The following is an 18,418-nucleotide window of genomic DNA, read 5'->3' on the forward strand; positions in this document are numbered from 1 at the left end:
CCAAGATCTTGATGCCTGCTTCAAGCCATACAGAGCTTTATTTAATTTGCATACAAGGGTGGGATCTCCTTGCTCAAATCCTAATGGCTGCCTCATATAGATATCCTCTTTCAAATCACCATGTAAGAAGGCATTGTTAACATCAAGATGAGTAATATTCCAACCATATGAAGCAGCGATGGAAAGTATTAATCTGATGGTTGTGGGTTTAACTACTGGACTGAATGTCTCGGTAAAGTCAAAACCGGGCTCTTGAGAAAAACCTTGTGCTACCAACCTAGCTTTATGCCTTGCAATACTCCCATCTGCATGTTTTTTAATCCTGAAAATCCATGTATTTCCTATCAGATTCTTGCCAGGTGGAAGTTTAGTCAAGATCCAGGTTTTGTTTCTAAGAAGTGCAAGAAATTCTTCAAGCATAGCAGCCTTCCAAATAGGGATTAGAAGAGCAACAAGGGCTGATTTTGGAATACAATCCAGACTGATATGGAATGTTTTTGGTTTAAAAATTCCTGCTTTGCTCCTAGTAGTCATCTGATGACAAGGTTTGACAACATCAGAAACTGGATCTAAAGAAGTTGAAGGTGGATCAATGGGTAATGGAGCAGTAGATGATGAGGAAGATGGGAGGGGAGATTCAGATTGAGCACTAGGAGATCTTACAGCTGCAGATGTGAGAGAAGTATCAGGCCTGTGCAAATTTGGTGGGGATGAGGAAGAAACCGGGAGTTGTGAGGTGTGTGGTGGTATTGAAGAAAGAACCGGTGCAACTATTTGTATAGGACTGAGATCAGATGAGGGAGAAGAAGGAATTGGATTTAAGGCAGGTGTATTATGAGGAAAAATGGACTCATCAAATACAACATCTCTGGTAACAATGAGTTTACCGGTTGGAAGAAGAGTTTTGTATCCTTTGTGTGACGAACTGTATCCAAGAAAAGTTGAGGGTGCAGACCTAAAGTCAAGTTTATGCTTGTTATATGGCCTGATGAAAGGATAACAGAGGCAACCAAAAGGCTTGAGTTCAAGATAATTTGGTTTTGTTTTGAAGAGTGATTCAAAAGGAGAGATAGAGTGCAACACTGGAGTTGGAAGTCTATTTATGATGAAGACTGCAGTAACAAAAGCATCATCCCAAAATGATTTTGCAAGACCTGATTGAGCTAGTAAAGCTAAGCCCATTTCAACAACGTGTCTATGCTTTCTTTCAGCAAGACCGTTCTGTTGTGGAGTATAGGGACATGATACTCTATGTATAATTCCATATTCCTGTAGAAACTTTGATAAACCTTGGAACTCTCCTCCCCAATCACTCTGCAAGATCTTCAATTTAGTGTCAAACTGATTCTCAGCCATAACTTTAAATTGTTTAAAGACTTGTTCAACTTCTCCTTTGGACTTCAACAAATATAACCAAGTATATCTACTAGCATGATCAATAAAAGTCACATAATATTTGAATCCATTTCTTGAAATAATGGGAGAAGGTCCCCACACATCACTGTGAATAAGCTCAAGAGGTTTAGAGTGTTGAGTAATGGAATCCATATATGGTAATCTATGACTTTTTGAAACTGAGCAAGGAAGACAAGTAGTAGAGTTTTTCATTGGATGAAAGGAGATATTACAATGATTAAGAGCCTTCTTAACAACATCAATAGCACAGTGACCAAACCGTTTGTGCCAAAGATCTAAGCTAGAGATGGCTGAACTAGAAACAGCAAAGGCTGAATGAAATACAGAATCAGAACATGATGAGCTAGAAGCAGGAACACTACTTTGGCTCTTATTTTGAAAAACAGGAAGATTTCTTGGACTCTTGATACTTGGAGATGTTTTCTGGAGATAAAAGTGATATAGACCACCATCAAGTGTGCCCTTGAGAATGATTTCCTTGGATACCTGATCTCTCACCAAACAAAAAGAAGAGTGAAATTCAAAGAAGACATTGTTGTCTTTGGCAAACTGAGATACACTCAACAAATTTTGGAAATTTGAGGCACATGAAGAAGATTATGTAAGAATAAAGTCCTAGAGGCTGGATTAGAAGCAGACCTAAGGGTAGAATTACCAATATGAGCAATATGAATTCCATTACCATCACCTAAATGTAAGAGCTTACCTCCACTGTATTCTGTAGCTGCATTCAGATTTGAGTAGTCACTGGAGATATGGTTTGTTGCTCCAGAATCAGGATACCAAGATGATGTTGAAGATGCATCAGCTCCAAACTCAGAGGGAGGATGATGAGAAGAGGTGTTCTGAAACACATGTTGTCCTCGGGTGTGTGCAACATGAGCAGCAGGGGTGTTGGAAAAATGAGACTGATTTGGTTGTGTTCTTTGCTGAGAAGGAGCATTATCATATCTATACCAACACTTATCAGCTGCATGACCTGGTTTTTGGCACAGTTGGCAGGTGAGCTTGTTGCTTCCAGATCTGCCACCTCCTCGGCCACCTCGTCCACCCCTTCCCCTGAAGCTAGAAGATCTCCCTCCATCGTTTCTGTTGCTGAAGTTTCTTCCACCATCATCTCTGAAATTAGAATCTCTCCTTTGGTTGATGGACTGAGCAAGATTTGCTGATGGGAGAGAACCATCAGAATTTGTGGTATTCGAGCTTGTGCCTTCTAACATGCTCTCAAAGCTCAAAAGGATTGAAGTAGCTTCCTGAAGTGAACAAGCCTCAGCTCTTGAGGTGATAGCCACTATCACTGGGTGATAATCAGTTCCCAACCCAGATAGGATATGCATGATATGATCATCTTGCAAAACTCTGCAACCTGCTGCACCAAGAAGATCACAACAAGTTTTAACTTTGTTGAGATATGCTCTCATGGACAAACCTTCCTTTTTAACGGTTTGAAGCTGCAGTTTATACTGCATGATTTTTGCTTTAGACTGACTTGAAAAATTTGCTTCCAAAGCTTCCCAGATGTCCATGCTTGAGCTTAGACCTACTACTATCACCATTGTGCTTTCTGAAAGAGATGATAGAAGCCAATGGGATAGCCTCTGATCTTGCATATTCCAGTTGATAAATGCTGGATTTAAGATAGCTTGAGTGGATCTGGCAGGAGTTATCATTCTGGGAGGTGGAGTCTGCTCTCCAGTTAGATAACCTTCAAGTCCATACCCTCGCACAGCGGATAAGACATGTTGTTTCCAAATTAGGTAGTTATCCTCAGACAACTTTATGGACATGGGATGATTTTGGGGAAAAACCTGCAGAGATGCAACATTAGAGCTGTTGTATAGTTGCTCTCCAGATCCAAATTCGTCGCTTTCAGCCATAAGGATATAAAAAAGAGTGAAAGAGAAAGGGAAAGAAGAGGGTGAGAGCCTAGGATCAAATCCTAGGCTCTGATACCATGATAGAAGTAGCCAATAAACTCATTAAGCTACAAAATTTAATGTAACAGGAGAATATGAGAGCTCTGAATATAGTGCTTGACTGATGATGTTTCAGATTCTTAAAATGAGTTTTATTTACATCTCTATATATACTATGATTTGGAAGAGACTAGAAGCTCATCCTAAACCCTAGCTAAGCTACCAAACAAACCAGCTAAATGCCAAACTAGAGTAATTGAAAACTTAATGCAATGCAGTACAAAATGGCAGGAGCTCTTTATCTTCAAGCTAGGATCCTTTAGTCAACACTTCTTTCCACGTAGGATACATTGGATGAGAATTCATTGATGACATTGCACACTCTGCCACTTCTTTGTTAGCATGAGCAATATCATGCTTCTCTTCCTTCACCTTGATCATACCTTGATTTGTATTCAAGGTTGTTGTGCTAACAGTTAATGGTTGATATGTAATTACAACGAAACAAATTAATGGTTTTACTAAATTACCACATGTTTACTAAACTACAAAACGTACAACTCAATTTATAGTACTCACTCTGTCCGTCGTTATGAGTCTTATTCCTTGGTGGCATGAATTTTAAGAGATGTTAAGAAAAATGAGTGAAAAAAGTTAGTGGAATAGAGATCTCATTTGTATATATTACTTTTAAATGAAATTTGAGTGAAATGAGTTAGTGAAGGTGGGACCGTGGTAAAAATGAACGAGGACTCCTATTCACGGACGGACTACAATGAAAAAACGGGACTCCTATTCGCGGACGGAGAGGGTAAGATATTTCGGTCCTTACTAATATTCAACCTATACCATTTCCTACAACATTTCCTACTCCATACTTACAAACATGAGTAATGGACCCCACCATCATATATTATGTTTGTGAGGGGTGAAGTATGAGATGTTGTAGGATTTGGTGTAGGTGATCCTAAAATAGTAGTCCATCGATCTATAAAAAATATTTCACTTTTTTATTTAGATTGTCCCACAAAAAATACCACGTTTCCAATTTTGAAAAAAAATATCTTTCATATTAACATAAATATTACTTCCTCCGTCCCACTTTAGGAGTCCTGGTTTATTACTTTTGGGTGTTCCACTTTAGGAGTCTCAGTTAGAATATTCCATAATTGGTAATAGGTCCCACATTCCACTCAATTTTTTTCCACTTATATTTTATTATAAAACTAATATATAAAAGTATAAATCTCTGTCATTTTATAAGTAGGACATTTTTTTTTTTGGACGAATGAGTACATGGAATGAATGCCAAGCATGTGGACTTTTCAATATATACTAATACAACTTAGGTCACATTGATGATTAAATTAAATGAGCTTAATTGGTACAAGACGAATACCTTCCAATCAATAAATTGGAGTTCGAATCACCTTAAAATAAATGGAAATGTTATTTTTTAAGAGAAAAGATGAGGACTCTGGTCTCCTTACAATATTGAAATGTTTACCAATTTACCAAAAATTAGAATAACGTTGATTTTTTTTTAAAATCCCTTTTATGAACGAATGAAAGACAGACCAATTCTGCTGGGCCAAAGATACAGTTTGCTTTTCATTAACGAGATATATATTGGGTTGGGTTAGGTAGAGCCCAGTTATATTTATTTTGGGTCTTGGTGATTGTTTAATTCTTTGTGACATTCAATATATCAACAGATACTGTAGTAGCCAGGACACCTAACTAAGAAAAGTTATTTTTAGAGTAAACTTTATCACAAATTAATTTATTTTCTGCTATACGACTTCAACTCCAAATTTATTACTATTAGCTTTCATGAATTTTCTCCAACTTTTTTTTACTTGATGGATTTAATTTGCATGTCAAAACTGAGTAACTGAGATTCCTGGTAGGTGATACAAGCCTAGGAATCATTATCTTTTAGGGCATACTTTAGCACATTTTGGCACTGAATTTAATATGTTTTGAAAGATTTTGTGTGCATATTTCAAGAAATTGGGCTTAAAAAGTTGGTCTATTTCAACATGCATATCGGTATTCCCAGCCTGTAAAGCTATTCTTGGGTCCATTAATTATTCAATGCACCACAAAAATAAAATAAAAGTAAAAATAAAAATAAAATTATTGAGATATAAACTTGAGGTCGAGCATATTGATGTTTCATTTTTTATTATTACAGATAAAATTTCAATAATTCATCAAAAAATGGGTATGCAATACTAGTATGATTATTTAAAGAAGCATGGCCTAAAGGAGAAATTAAAAAAATTAGTCTTTTTTTTTCTACAAATATAGGCTCTTTTTTTTCTTTTTTCTTTCCCACACATGGCTTATCTCTTCAATGCATTATTCAAAGAAAAAGTAATGGAGAAAAGCAGAAGATGGCCATTGCTTTTTCTACCACCTTTGAAAATCAAATCTCTCTCTCCAAACACACAAACACACACTTGTAGAAGATCTAAAATCATTCACACTATGATCAGAGTATATAGGGTTTGTGGGAATATTTGTCAATCCCCAAGAATTAGTATTATACCTAAAAATTCTGACTGCTGCATAGGTTTTGTCTGGCTTTGATAACATGCCAAAATCCACATTCTTTCTTGGGATTCCTTCACTCAATCTTGGATAATAATCATGCATGGGTTTGGAGATTAACAAAAGCTGTTGAATCATGCCTTTGCTGGATCATCAAATCAAGATTATTAGGGTTTCTGCATGCACAAATTCTTGAAAGGAAGAAAACTCAAACCAAAAATCAATACTTTAGGGGGTTTATAGAATCATTGCATGTGAAAAATTGGATCTTTACCCGAATATCTATGCATATTGTTGGAGGTTTGAGGGTTTCAACTTCATAATCAAGGTTTATTTTAATCTTATTAGGTCAAGTTTTTTGAGGATACATGTGGTATTCGAATTCATCTTATCTATCACTATCAATGATATGCCCACTTAAGAAATTTTGTTACAATAATGCAATAGTATATTATGTTGCTTTAGTTTTCATATGTCTTAGGAATAAATTAATGTTAGTCCAAAAATAATGCAACACTAAGATACAATTTCTCTTTTTAGGTTAGCATGAAATATTTGGTTTTTGAATAGGCAAAATTTTGGTCCAAAATGAAGGCTTCTTTTTGTAGATGGTGGGATATCATTCACCACATTATTCTTTATGAGACAAAATGCATTTTTTGTGGGGCTAAGGGGGACCAAATCAAGGGTCCAATATTTCATTGCAATCATGGAACCTCTAGTAGCAATAGTTGAGCCTATAAGTGAAATCAAATCATTGGTAAGTAACTTTAAATTTGGTCTATTTTACCTCTTAACCCGGTTTGTATCACAAATTGTATATTTCTTTCAAGAAGATCTTAGATTATATCTTAGTTGCATTCAAATAACATATAGCATATCTTGTAGGGTGAATTGCGGGTAAAAATCATGAAGTTTAGTCAAATCTAATTTGCCTAACTTTAGCTGAAATTAGATCTGTTCGTAACTATCCATGATAACAATTTTTTTTTTGAAATTTATCTAATATGGAAGCCATGCATCACCTTTTTCACCATGGAATGATTGAGAAAAAAAAAATCCAAAACGAATAATTTTTTCACATTGATTTTAAACTTATGAAACATACTAGAATTTGACTATATTTTGACTATATTGTAAGGTTTTTTTTTTCTTTGACAAATTGCCCTATATTGTCTGAAATATGTTAAATTTTTTGTCATGGTTTGCTTGATTAATTAGACTCGATTGTGCTCCGTAATCCCGAGGACTAATGACAATAATTGCTCCAATTAATAATATTAAGAAGGATAATAGTATTATACAGTAATAATTTTGAATATTATCATGTTTATGATTATGGTCAATAATTACATATCCCCTCATATAAAACACCATTATTTTTTGGATGATGACTTTCCCGAAATTGGTGGAAGGCCGCGCACGCGTGCATGTGTGTGCCTTTGATTTATTAATTATTTCATTCATGTATTGCAATATCAGTGAATATATTTATAGATATATTTTGTGTCCCTACAAGATCTAGTCGCCACAATATTAATACTAGTATATAGACGTGGACAATGAATTTGAGATAAATATAAATAAAAACAAGAACTTGTATCTCATCATTTATTTTGAATTTAAATTGAATGTATTGATATGTGTATACTTTACTATAATAGTATTTCTCTTCCATAGTGTGTGCATTATCATACGGAGAAAATATTTAGTGGTCCTTCCACACCACCATGACATCATGAGGTGATGTGTCCAACCAATTATTTATTGACAAATAAGAATATAAAAGACAACACATCCAACTAGACATATAATTATTTAGGAAACATTCATTATACTACTTTTATGAAAAATTGCATAATATAAATATGGAAATTACTACTATATGGTATATTGCATGTCTATTGATAATAAAAAAATCAAATCATACTAACTCTTGCGAGTATATTCTTTTGGATATGAATTATGATTATCTTTTTTTCTTATTTATTATGTATATAAATAAATATATTAGACATATAAAGCATGACCATGATTTAATTTTATTTGCAATATTAACCTATTGAGTAAACGTATAATCATGTATATGCAAAAAAAAAAAAAGGATAGAAAAATTACATTATTGGCATACTTATTTTAATTTATATAGAATTTTCAATTATTGTAGAATTTTCAATTATTAGGATACATACCACTTTCATGAACAATTGCATAGATGGACATTACCAATATATTTTCAGCTTCTATACATATTTCATATTTATATTTGCACTTACTATAATAATAATAATAGCCAAAATGCATCGCAATAAAAAATGTAATCCTAGAGCATTTTTTAATATTATTTTATGTGCATATATACATGATTATACGTTTACTCAGTAGGTTAATATTAATAAATAAGAAAAAAAGATAATCATAATTCATACCCAAAAGAATATACTGTGTTAGTATGATTTTATTTTTTTATTATTATTAATAGATATGCAATATACCATATAGTAGTAATTTTCATATTTATATTATGCAATTTTCCATAAAATTAGTATAATGAATGTTTCCTAAATAATTACTATGTCTAGTTGGATGTGTTGCCTTTTGTATTCTTATTTGTCAATAAATAATTGGTTGGACACACCACCTCATGGTGCCATGGTGGTGTGGAAGGACCACTAAATATTTTCTCATATCATACGAAAACGAGTTAAATGATATTTTCAAGTGCTCGAATATAGATTTTAAATAGACTACGAGATACCATTAAATATTAATTAACCCAATTTTGGCTATAGTGAATTTAAAGTAGCATTTTTTAAAAACAATAAGTGATAAAGTTTGATCTCTAAATTTCACTACTTAAAAGAGAAAGCTTTGTCGCTTGGAGTCTTGGAATTACTTAAAAATGACAATTCAAAGTTAGTTTGATTAGGCTGGGATTTGTTGACTTTAAATCTTTAATACTACTATTACCTAATAAGAACACACAATTGTGAATTCTAAGTAGCATTTTTTACAAAAAATAAAAAAGTGATTAAGTTTGGTCTCTAAATTTCACTACTTAAAAGAGATAGCTTTGTCGCTTGGAGATTAGAATTAATAAAAAATGACAATTCAAAGTTAGTTCATTTAGGCTTGGGATTTGCGGACTTTAATAGGAGTACTACCTAATAAGAACACACAATTGTATATTGGATAATAACCTTCCTAGCTTATTCACTAATTTTTCTTCCCTTTATTATTTTGGGTAATTATTATTTCAAGTGGAAACAAAATGAGGCTACGGGGGCTAGACTGGGCCCCATAAACAGGGAAGAGAATTTTTGTCTAAATCCTACATGAAAAAAGCAAACAAAAAACATGAAATGACAAGCCCTAGAGATAGAAAGACAAATATTTAATACGTTTATTATTTTTACTTGATTAAAAATGAGAAAATTGGCAAAAGTAAAAGCTAAAGACAGAGACCCACTTTACGTCTAATTCCATTCTATCTCATAATATTATACATCACCCAAACAATCCACAGTGGGCAGTGTCTTTTCCTATTTCTTTTCTTTTCTTTGGGTAATTTGTATTTTTTTGGAATTTAAATAGATTAAAAAACATTAAAGGTGAATAAATGAGGGTGAATGGGCCCTCGTGAATGCACAACTGGAAAAGTGGGCCCTACGGACTACAAAATCGTCTCGTGAGTCATAGTGCTGAGTCACGGCCCGTGTGATTAATTCTTGTTTTCCTGCACGGTAATAAATAATGTAACTAAAATTCTTGGATTTTAGTTATTTTGTAGCAAAAAATAAAGCGGATAAACAAAAGAATAAATAATGCCTCTGATAAATTCCAATTTTCTGCTTTTTCCCCGGTAATAATATGATTTCGAATAATAGGTTTTGATATTCAATAACTCAATTACAAGATAGGGAAAATTGCCGAAAAAAATTACTCTTAAAGTTTGATCAAATTTTGTACGTCTTGTAATTTTTAAAATCAAACCGGAAAAATCACGAAATTTATGCCATGTTGATTTTTTTTCGGTGAAATTAAACTGGTATGAATATGATATCACCAAATATCATATGCATGTGAACATTTATGCATGTAAATTATACGATGTGATTTTTTTAGAAAAAAAATAAAGTGATTGGTTTGAAAAATATAAATAATACTGCATGGAGGTAGTGCCTAGTGGTGAACAAAATATCCGAAAACTAACTATTCATTCTGCACCAAATTAAAAATCTAAAATTTAATTCGCTTTATACCTAAAACAAATCATAGTGCAAAAATTAAGTAGATACATTTGAAATTTGATTATATAAGTATGTTTACTAAAAATAGATATAGATAAATAGTAATAATATCTAATTTTTCTAAACCGTAATAATTATTTACTAAAATACTATAGTTTATGAGTATTTTTTCTGAATATAACCTAAACTATAGTGGCAAACTCTCCGTGTTGGTTGCATATATATTGCGGTGACCCGTGAATCAAAATATGACAATTTGATTGTAATTTTAACTACTATCATTTACAAACTAGTAGTACTAGCCATTAAAAGAAATCATATGGATATATACATATATAGATATAGAGATCACGTCAGAAAATTGGCAGCCATAAACTTAGCAGATTGTAATAATGAAGTACGTGTGACTCATCGTATACACACGTAGATACATACACACACTGACAGTTAACATGCACGCATTTACGTGATTGCTTAATTACACACATGCACTCTTAATAAAATAGTACTAGTATTTATTCTATTTCGGTATTTCCCTTCAAGCTGAAAAAATTATTTTGTACATATTTTTCTTACCAATTAAACGAATAAAAAAACAATGTGTATGAACTATATATGATTGCATAAAGAAGCATTATCTAATGGAAAAAAATGGAACATATATTCATGTATTACACTTTTTTCTGAATAAAGTAATAAAATAATAATCAATATAAATCTAGTATTATGTTTTATTGTAATTAATCGAATTATCGTTGTAGCTTTGTAGAGGCTGCGACTGATTAATGCATAATTGAATGACTATGCATGTATTGGCGTTGCATTATTAATGTCTATACACAATATAAATTAATTTCTCATCACTACATTAATATTTCCATATTGTTGTACCAACCTGATCGGTATTAAACTATGAATTAGTTTTCGATTTAGGTCAAAATTTAGATGTTTACCTATAGAACTCGTATAAATTGCTCTTTTTCTTGAAGAATTAGTTTTACAAAGACTTGAAAATTCCACATTGCTTATGTATACGCATACTATTCATATTATACGTTTTGCGGGTAGCAGGTACCCATGTCCGACGGTTATCCTATATTGCTACTCTTTTGACGGCCCTATATATGTAGTACCCAAACTCAACCTTAATTAGTTACTGTATAAAATAGGAAAAACTTTATTTAATATAGATTTTTGTTTATTTATTTATTTACATGAGATGCGAAAGTGGATCACTGAATCTCCCTCTAGAAACTATATGAAATATTTGTAATTGACCCCTTTTTTTATTTTTTTGTAATAGAACCTTTGCACCGCAGAATTTATGAAGTCGAAAATCATGTTCACCTCTTTCCATAAAAGCATGCAATTATTCCCAACTCAAAAGTTGGTTGTATTTACCATTGTTAATGTTGGTTTAATATCATGTATCATTTGATAATCTTCTTATCATGATGGTAATCAGTACCATCATTGTAATGTAAGTACATATATACTGTATATAAATATGTAGTCTATGCCAAAATTAAAAGCATTAATCTATTTGGGAATGTTGTTAATTTAAGAGCTATTTTTTGGGGTCATTTTAATTTCTTTTACTAATATGAAAGTACGATGTGGACTCATATGGTCACACATGTGGTGATCATATGTAATATGTACTAACAAAATAATAATTTTGTTTTAATAAATGCAGCCATTATTATTATGTACTACTAGTTGCGAAGCTCGTGCCTATTTATTTAAACAAAAAAATTATTAATCGAATAAATACGATTATATATTTGAATGTAAACTAGTAATAACAATGACGACTATATATTAATTAGATTATGCAAAATAAAGAATTGCAGCAAATGAGATGGAGAAAATGCACACGATTTTTTTTCTGAGTTCATGTGTGCATATGACTTACTCCATTAATATACTATAAATGCCATAAAATCCTCTGTGTGAGTGCATTTAGTAGCTTCATTATATTGAAAGTTAGTTGGTAGTTGGAAAATAATAGCAAATATTCTTTACTTTCAATTGAAATTCTAATTTAAATATATCACTTTAATTATTATATCCAAAATTTTACAAACTCCATCTTGTATAAATCATCATGATCTTATATAGTAGTAGTATTAATTTACAAAAACTCTATTTATTCTTAATATATACTCTCATGTCATGCAAAAAAAAGAATACTTTATTTGTCTTTATTTATTTGAAGAAATTTAAGATTTGAAAATGTTAGAAGTCTCAATCGGTGATTGAGCCCCAAATTTAGATATGTTTCCATAGTAGGAACAGTGTGTGCATAAAAATCCAAAGGAAAATAAGAAAGAAATGAAAATATGGAAAACAAAATTGCAAAAGCGACGGAAAAAGAAACTCCAAAAACAAAAAGAAACCACAAAACGAGAAAAGGAAAAGTAGAGAGAGATAGCAGAGAAAGGGATTTGAGAATGCAACAAATTCAGAGAGAGAAAGAGAGCGTGGTGGCTTTTTCTTTTTCTCTCCGACAGGAATCTTTTAAATTCCAAAGTGACTTCATAATCCAAATTTCGAAAGAAACTAAATTAATATTTTTAAATACACAAATAGTACTAGTAATATTTGCCATTATATTTGGAAGTAATGAAGTTGAAAATAAAGAGGTGTTTAAGTCACTTTAAAGCAATTGATGGACAATAGACACTATGTACAGTACAACAAGTTAATAAACAATTAAACTTGGTCTGACGGCAGTAATGTATTCACACATATTAATTAAACATTTAATTTTGGGTAAATTGCTAAAAAAAAAGAGGTTATAGAGTTCGGTTAAATTCTTGTTTGTTTTACAATTTTTTTTAAAAAAATATCCAGAAAAACTATTTTTAAAAATAGTCAGAAAAAACTATGATGATTTATTTCAACTATCCCATAGTGAAATATTCTAGTCTTTTAGTTTACATGCAGTGAAATATTCTAGTCGCATGCGTATGAATAAACAAAATTGTTTAAATTTATCGATATCGATATCGACATCAAGATTTGATTTTCTATTGCCATATTAGATACTTACAAATTTACCAAGAAATTTCACAATGTGATTATTAAGAACAAAATATATTTTTTTGGAAATTTCACAATGTGATTATTAAGAACAAAACCAATTTTATTTTCAGGAGGATTTTCAAAGTTACGGACATATATGAATTTATGAAAAAATATATATTAATTCTAAAACATAGTATGTAGTATTAGGTAAACAAAGTTTGTGATCAAATAAATATTAATTCTAAAACATACTATGTGATATTAGGTAAACAATGTTTGTGATCAAATGTACTCTCACTATCCATGATCTAGGATGTTATAAAATATACTATGCATGTAATGAAGATTTGCAAACAATGTAATAAAAAAAATCTTTTTGATTATGATAATAAATATGAAAATAGTGTGAATTACTCCATATGTATATGTATGTGAAATAATGTCTCATTTCGATATTTTAGGACGTTCGTGATTTAAAGTTTCATTTACCTTTTTTTTAATTTTAGGTAAAGGGATCCACCATTCACCTAACTCAATAAACTCATGTACAGTGTATTATAAAACTAATATATAATCTATTTCCCCATTTTTCTTCACAAAAACAAACAATTTTTTAAAACAAGTGTCGAATCAAAATGAGACTATAAATGACGGATGAAGGGAGGATGAAAGATAAACATAAAATGATGTTAATTATGTTAATCGAATCAAAAATGGCAAAAATAGGTAATGCTGTATTTAAAAATTGTAGTATAACACTATATATTAACCCTTATACTTTAATTAAAAGAATATATATTGTCACATATTTTTTTAAAATATTCCAACCCAATAGAATGATAGTATAATAGTAGTAATTCGTTATACATATATATGTAATAAAATTTGATTATTATTCCATTATATCTCTCTTTCTATATAGAGAGACGAGATACATATAGAATTACATTTCATGTGACAATTGATGTTTATTTGTAAATTTCATTTGCACAATATTTAATCTTATGTATGCATCATTCTCCATTTACACTAATATGATTCAAACCAGATGTTTATCCGTGAATCATTTACGTAAAATTTAATGTCCTGTAAATAAACCGTTCTCAATTCTTATATATATGTAATATTCGTTAAGGTACATTGAAACCATAATTATAGTTTTCAAGAATACAGTGACAAACAACGAAGCACACACCTTTATTATAACAAACGCGTTACAAAAATTGTTCAAAGCAATTTACTATTTTTTTTATCTTTCTCTCAATTTTATTAACTTCATCTATTCATCCATCTTACATTACTTACTTTACCTATTTGTCTATCAATAAAATTATAAAACTACTGTACTACTCCCTCCGTCGCATTTTAGAGTCCCAAATTGGAAAATTCCATAAATGGTATTAGATCTTATATTTCACTAACTTTTTCTCATTCACATTTTATTATAAAACTAATATAAAAAAAATAAGACTCACATTCCACTATTTTTTTTCACCAACTTTCTTTTACATTTCTTAAAATTCGTGTCAAATTCAACTGGGACTTTTAAAGTGGGACAAAGGGGAGTATTTTTTATGGCGGAAGAGACTACCTCTTTAATTTATGTAATTATCGAGCACAACAAAGCACACTTTTAAATCGAAGTGTCATACAAATTGTTCAATGCAATTTGAATATTACATAGTACTACTACTTATTAATTAATGAGTTATTATATATTGATATCGGAATATAAGTCAATTCATGTCACGTTGTCGCATGCTTGATTAATGATTTATAGAATGGTCGGCGCCTAATAATAAATTACGACAAATCTAAGTATGCACACACGATTATGGACAAATTGATGATAGAAGCTAAATTAAATATTTGTGTCATATTCAATTTTTTGAAGGCTAATAACATCGTCATCCGACTCATCCGTTACTCAGTAAAAGTGACTATACAATTAAAGATTAAAAGTTTAAAACAGATAAATTCAATTCAGTGTTTCGTCAAAAATATAGAGTTAAATTGTCCGTTCTCTTCATAAAATCTCCATTTTATAAAAAATTTGATTTATGTTTATATGACACAAGATATACTTACCAAAAAAAATAGTATCAATTGAACAATTATGCCAAAATAAGGCCGAAATACTACATCGGCCACTAAATAAGATTGTTGATATTGTCCTTTTCTTCACAAAATCTCTATTTTATATAATATTTGATTTATGTTTATACGACACAAGATATATATACTTAACAAAAAATATTAATTAAACATGATACATTCATTATTTCGGTCACCAAATTACGCCAAATAAGGCCGAAATACTACATCGGCCACTAATAATTAATTAAGATTGTTGATAGGAGTATAATAGACAAAATAATTTAATGTAAAATTGATAGAATAAGAAAAATACAAAATATTATAATTGAAATATTATTATTAGAAATTGAGGTACACCCATGAGAAAATTAGAAGGTGAAGAACTAAAAAAAATAAAAATTAATAGTGATCATGGGCGAAGTATCATTTTTTTTGCAAATTTAATAAGTACTCGTTTTTTAGATGGCAACCTAGACGAGGTAAACTAGATCCATCATCCACTAATGGGATGAAGATCCTCTGCTATGCTATTTAGCCCAGCAGTCTCTGTTGCTACACACACCATGATAAAAAATTCAAGTAAATAAATAAAATAAATTAAATATTTATATATTATTTTAATGCTCTATTAAGGATAGCAGGAGCTGTTGTGCTAAATAGCACATCAGATTATCCCACCCCTTGCTAAGAGCACTCCCAATGGAGGTGGCGAATTCTCGGCGATAAATCGCCGATTATCGCCGAATTATCGCCGGCCATTGTGGCGAAGTCGGCGATAATTCGGCGATAATGTTACCGTTGCTTCGCCGAGTGGCGATTTATCGCCGGATTATCGCCGAGCGATCGCCGGCCACTGTGGGCGACGCTCGGCGATAATCGGCGATTTTTAAAATTTTTTTTTTTTTTTTTGGCCGAACGGCTATTTTATCCCACCCCTATAAATATTTCATCCTCTTCCTCCATTCATCACCCACAAACTTCATTCACACAAATTTTCAATCTTTTTTCTCTCCATCTTTATTAAATGAGTTCTGATTCATCGTCTCGTGCTCAGTCCGACGAGGAAATATCACATTCTTCTTCCGAAGAAGAGGTACCTCCCGCTCCCACCGGATGGGATGTAGCGGGTTTCGCCAACAACCCAATCAACAACTATATCTCCCGCTGCATACAAAGCGAGATCGCTCGAATGCAGCAGCCACCCCCCCAACGGCCAATCCGCCGGCGGCGCCGATACATCCCTCGCAACCACACTGGTGCGCACGATCGGCTGTTCGCCGATTATTTCGCGGAGGAACCACGTTATCCGGCAGATGTATTTCGTCGCCGGTTCAGAATGCGCCGCTCCCTCTTCCTGCGCATTGTTAATGCGTTGTCCGCGCGTTACCCCGAGTTCCGGCTCCAGCGAGACGCAGCAGGGAAGCCCGGACTATCGCCCCTACAGAAATGCACTGTTGCCATCCGGCAGTTGGCATATGGAGGGTCCGCCGACATGTTCGATGAGTATCTGCAATGCGGCGAGACGACTGGCAACGAGTGCCTGAAGAATTTCTGTCAGGGCGTGCGAGAGATATTTGGGGAGCACTACCTTCGCTCGCCGGACGCAGCTGACTGCCAGTTCCTACTGGATTGGCACTGGAGGACCCACGGCTTTCCGGGGATGCTCGGCAGCATCGACTGTATGCACTGGCAGTGGAAGAACTGCCCAACCGCGTGGCGAGGCCAGTTTACTACCGGCTACAAAGGTACGCATCCCACCATCATTCTTGAAGCCGTTGCCGACCAACGGCTTTGGATTTGGCATGCTTATTTTGGTATAGCCGGGTCGAACAACGACCTAAATGTTCTCAATTCCTCGCCCCTTTTCAACGAGCGGATCAACGGATTAGGCCCCTCCATCGAATTCACGGCCAATGGCAATGTGCATAACATGGGGTACTACCTGGCTGACGGCATCTATCCGCAATGGCCCGTGTTTCTGAAGACGATCAGATGCCCACTCGGAGATAGAAGAAGGTATTTTGCCCGAGCGCAAGAGTCTGCGCGCAAGGATGTGGAGAGGGCATTTGGGGTGCTCCAATCGCGATTTGCACTGGTAAAGGGTCCGACGCGCTTTTTCTACCAGGGGGATATTGCCGATATCATGTATGCGTGCATCATCATGCATAACATGATCATCGAAGATGAACACGAAGGCGTCCTCGACGTCACCAACGACCCAAGTGTTGCATCATCGAGTCACGGTGTCTCAACCGAGTCCGCCCGCCAGGGTGTACCGCACAACGAACATGAACGGTTCCAGGCGTTCATGGACATACACCAGAAGGAGGCCCATCAAGCACTACAACACGATATCATCGAAGAATTGTGGGCAAATAGAAACCGCGCCCACCGCCCTTGAATTTTTTTTTCTTTGAATTTTTTTTTTGATTTTTTATTTCCATTCGTGTACTTTTTTTTTTTTTAATTTTCTTCGTTGTAATGTGTACCCGTGTTTAATACAACGAACTTTATTACTATTTATTTGATTTATCTTTATAAATTAAATAAGCTAGCTTTATTATATATAAAAATAAAACAATTAAATTAGTGATGATGTAAAAATGAAATGTTGAGTTAGGGAGAAATAAGGGAGAAATAAGGGAGAAACCATTGTAGGGGTTGGCTAAAAACTGGGGATAAAATGTGATGCTGATGTGGCGCTGATGTGGCAGGAGTTAGGGAGAAATAAGGGAGAAATAAGGGAACTCCATTGGGAGTGCTCTAATGAATTACACGGAGTACTATTTTTTTTTTCTTTTTTACTCATATAACCCATAACTTATCAGATTATTATTCTTTTTTATTTATCCACCTATATCTAATAGACTAATAGTAATAATTATGTAATTAATTTTCTTTTAATTCTACCTTTATTAAATTTTATATTAAACTTCATGTAATCCATTAAAGAGTGTGAATGAGGTATTATTTTATGGAGAAAGCTACACAAAACATAATTAACCAATTTTTCTTTGTAATAAATATGCAGTCAATGAATCAAATGCAAGAATTACTAATATAAATGAGTGGAATTAATAAATCCAACAACACATGCATCGGAAAATTCAACCATGGAAGGGCAAAACGGTACTTTCGAGTGTGCCAACGGAA

The sequence above is a fragment of the Salvia hispanica genome, chromosome 1 (assembly GCF_029641045.1).
Source record: "Salvia hispanica isolate PSC_SH4W2 chromosome 1, Shi_PSC_v1, whole genome shotgun sequence".
NCBI classification, from domain to species: domain Eukaryota; kingdom Viridiplantae; phylum Streptophyta; class Magnoliopsida; order Lamiales; family Lamiaceae; genus Salvia; species Salvia hispanica.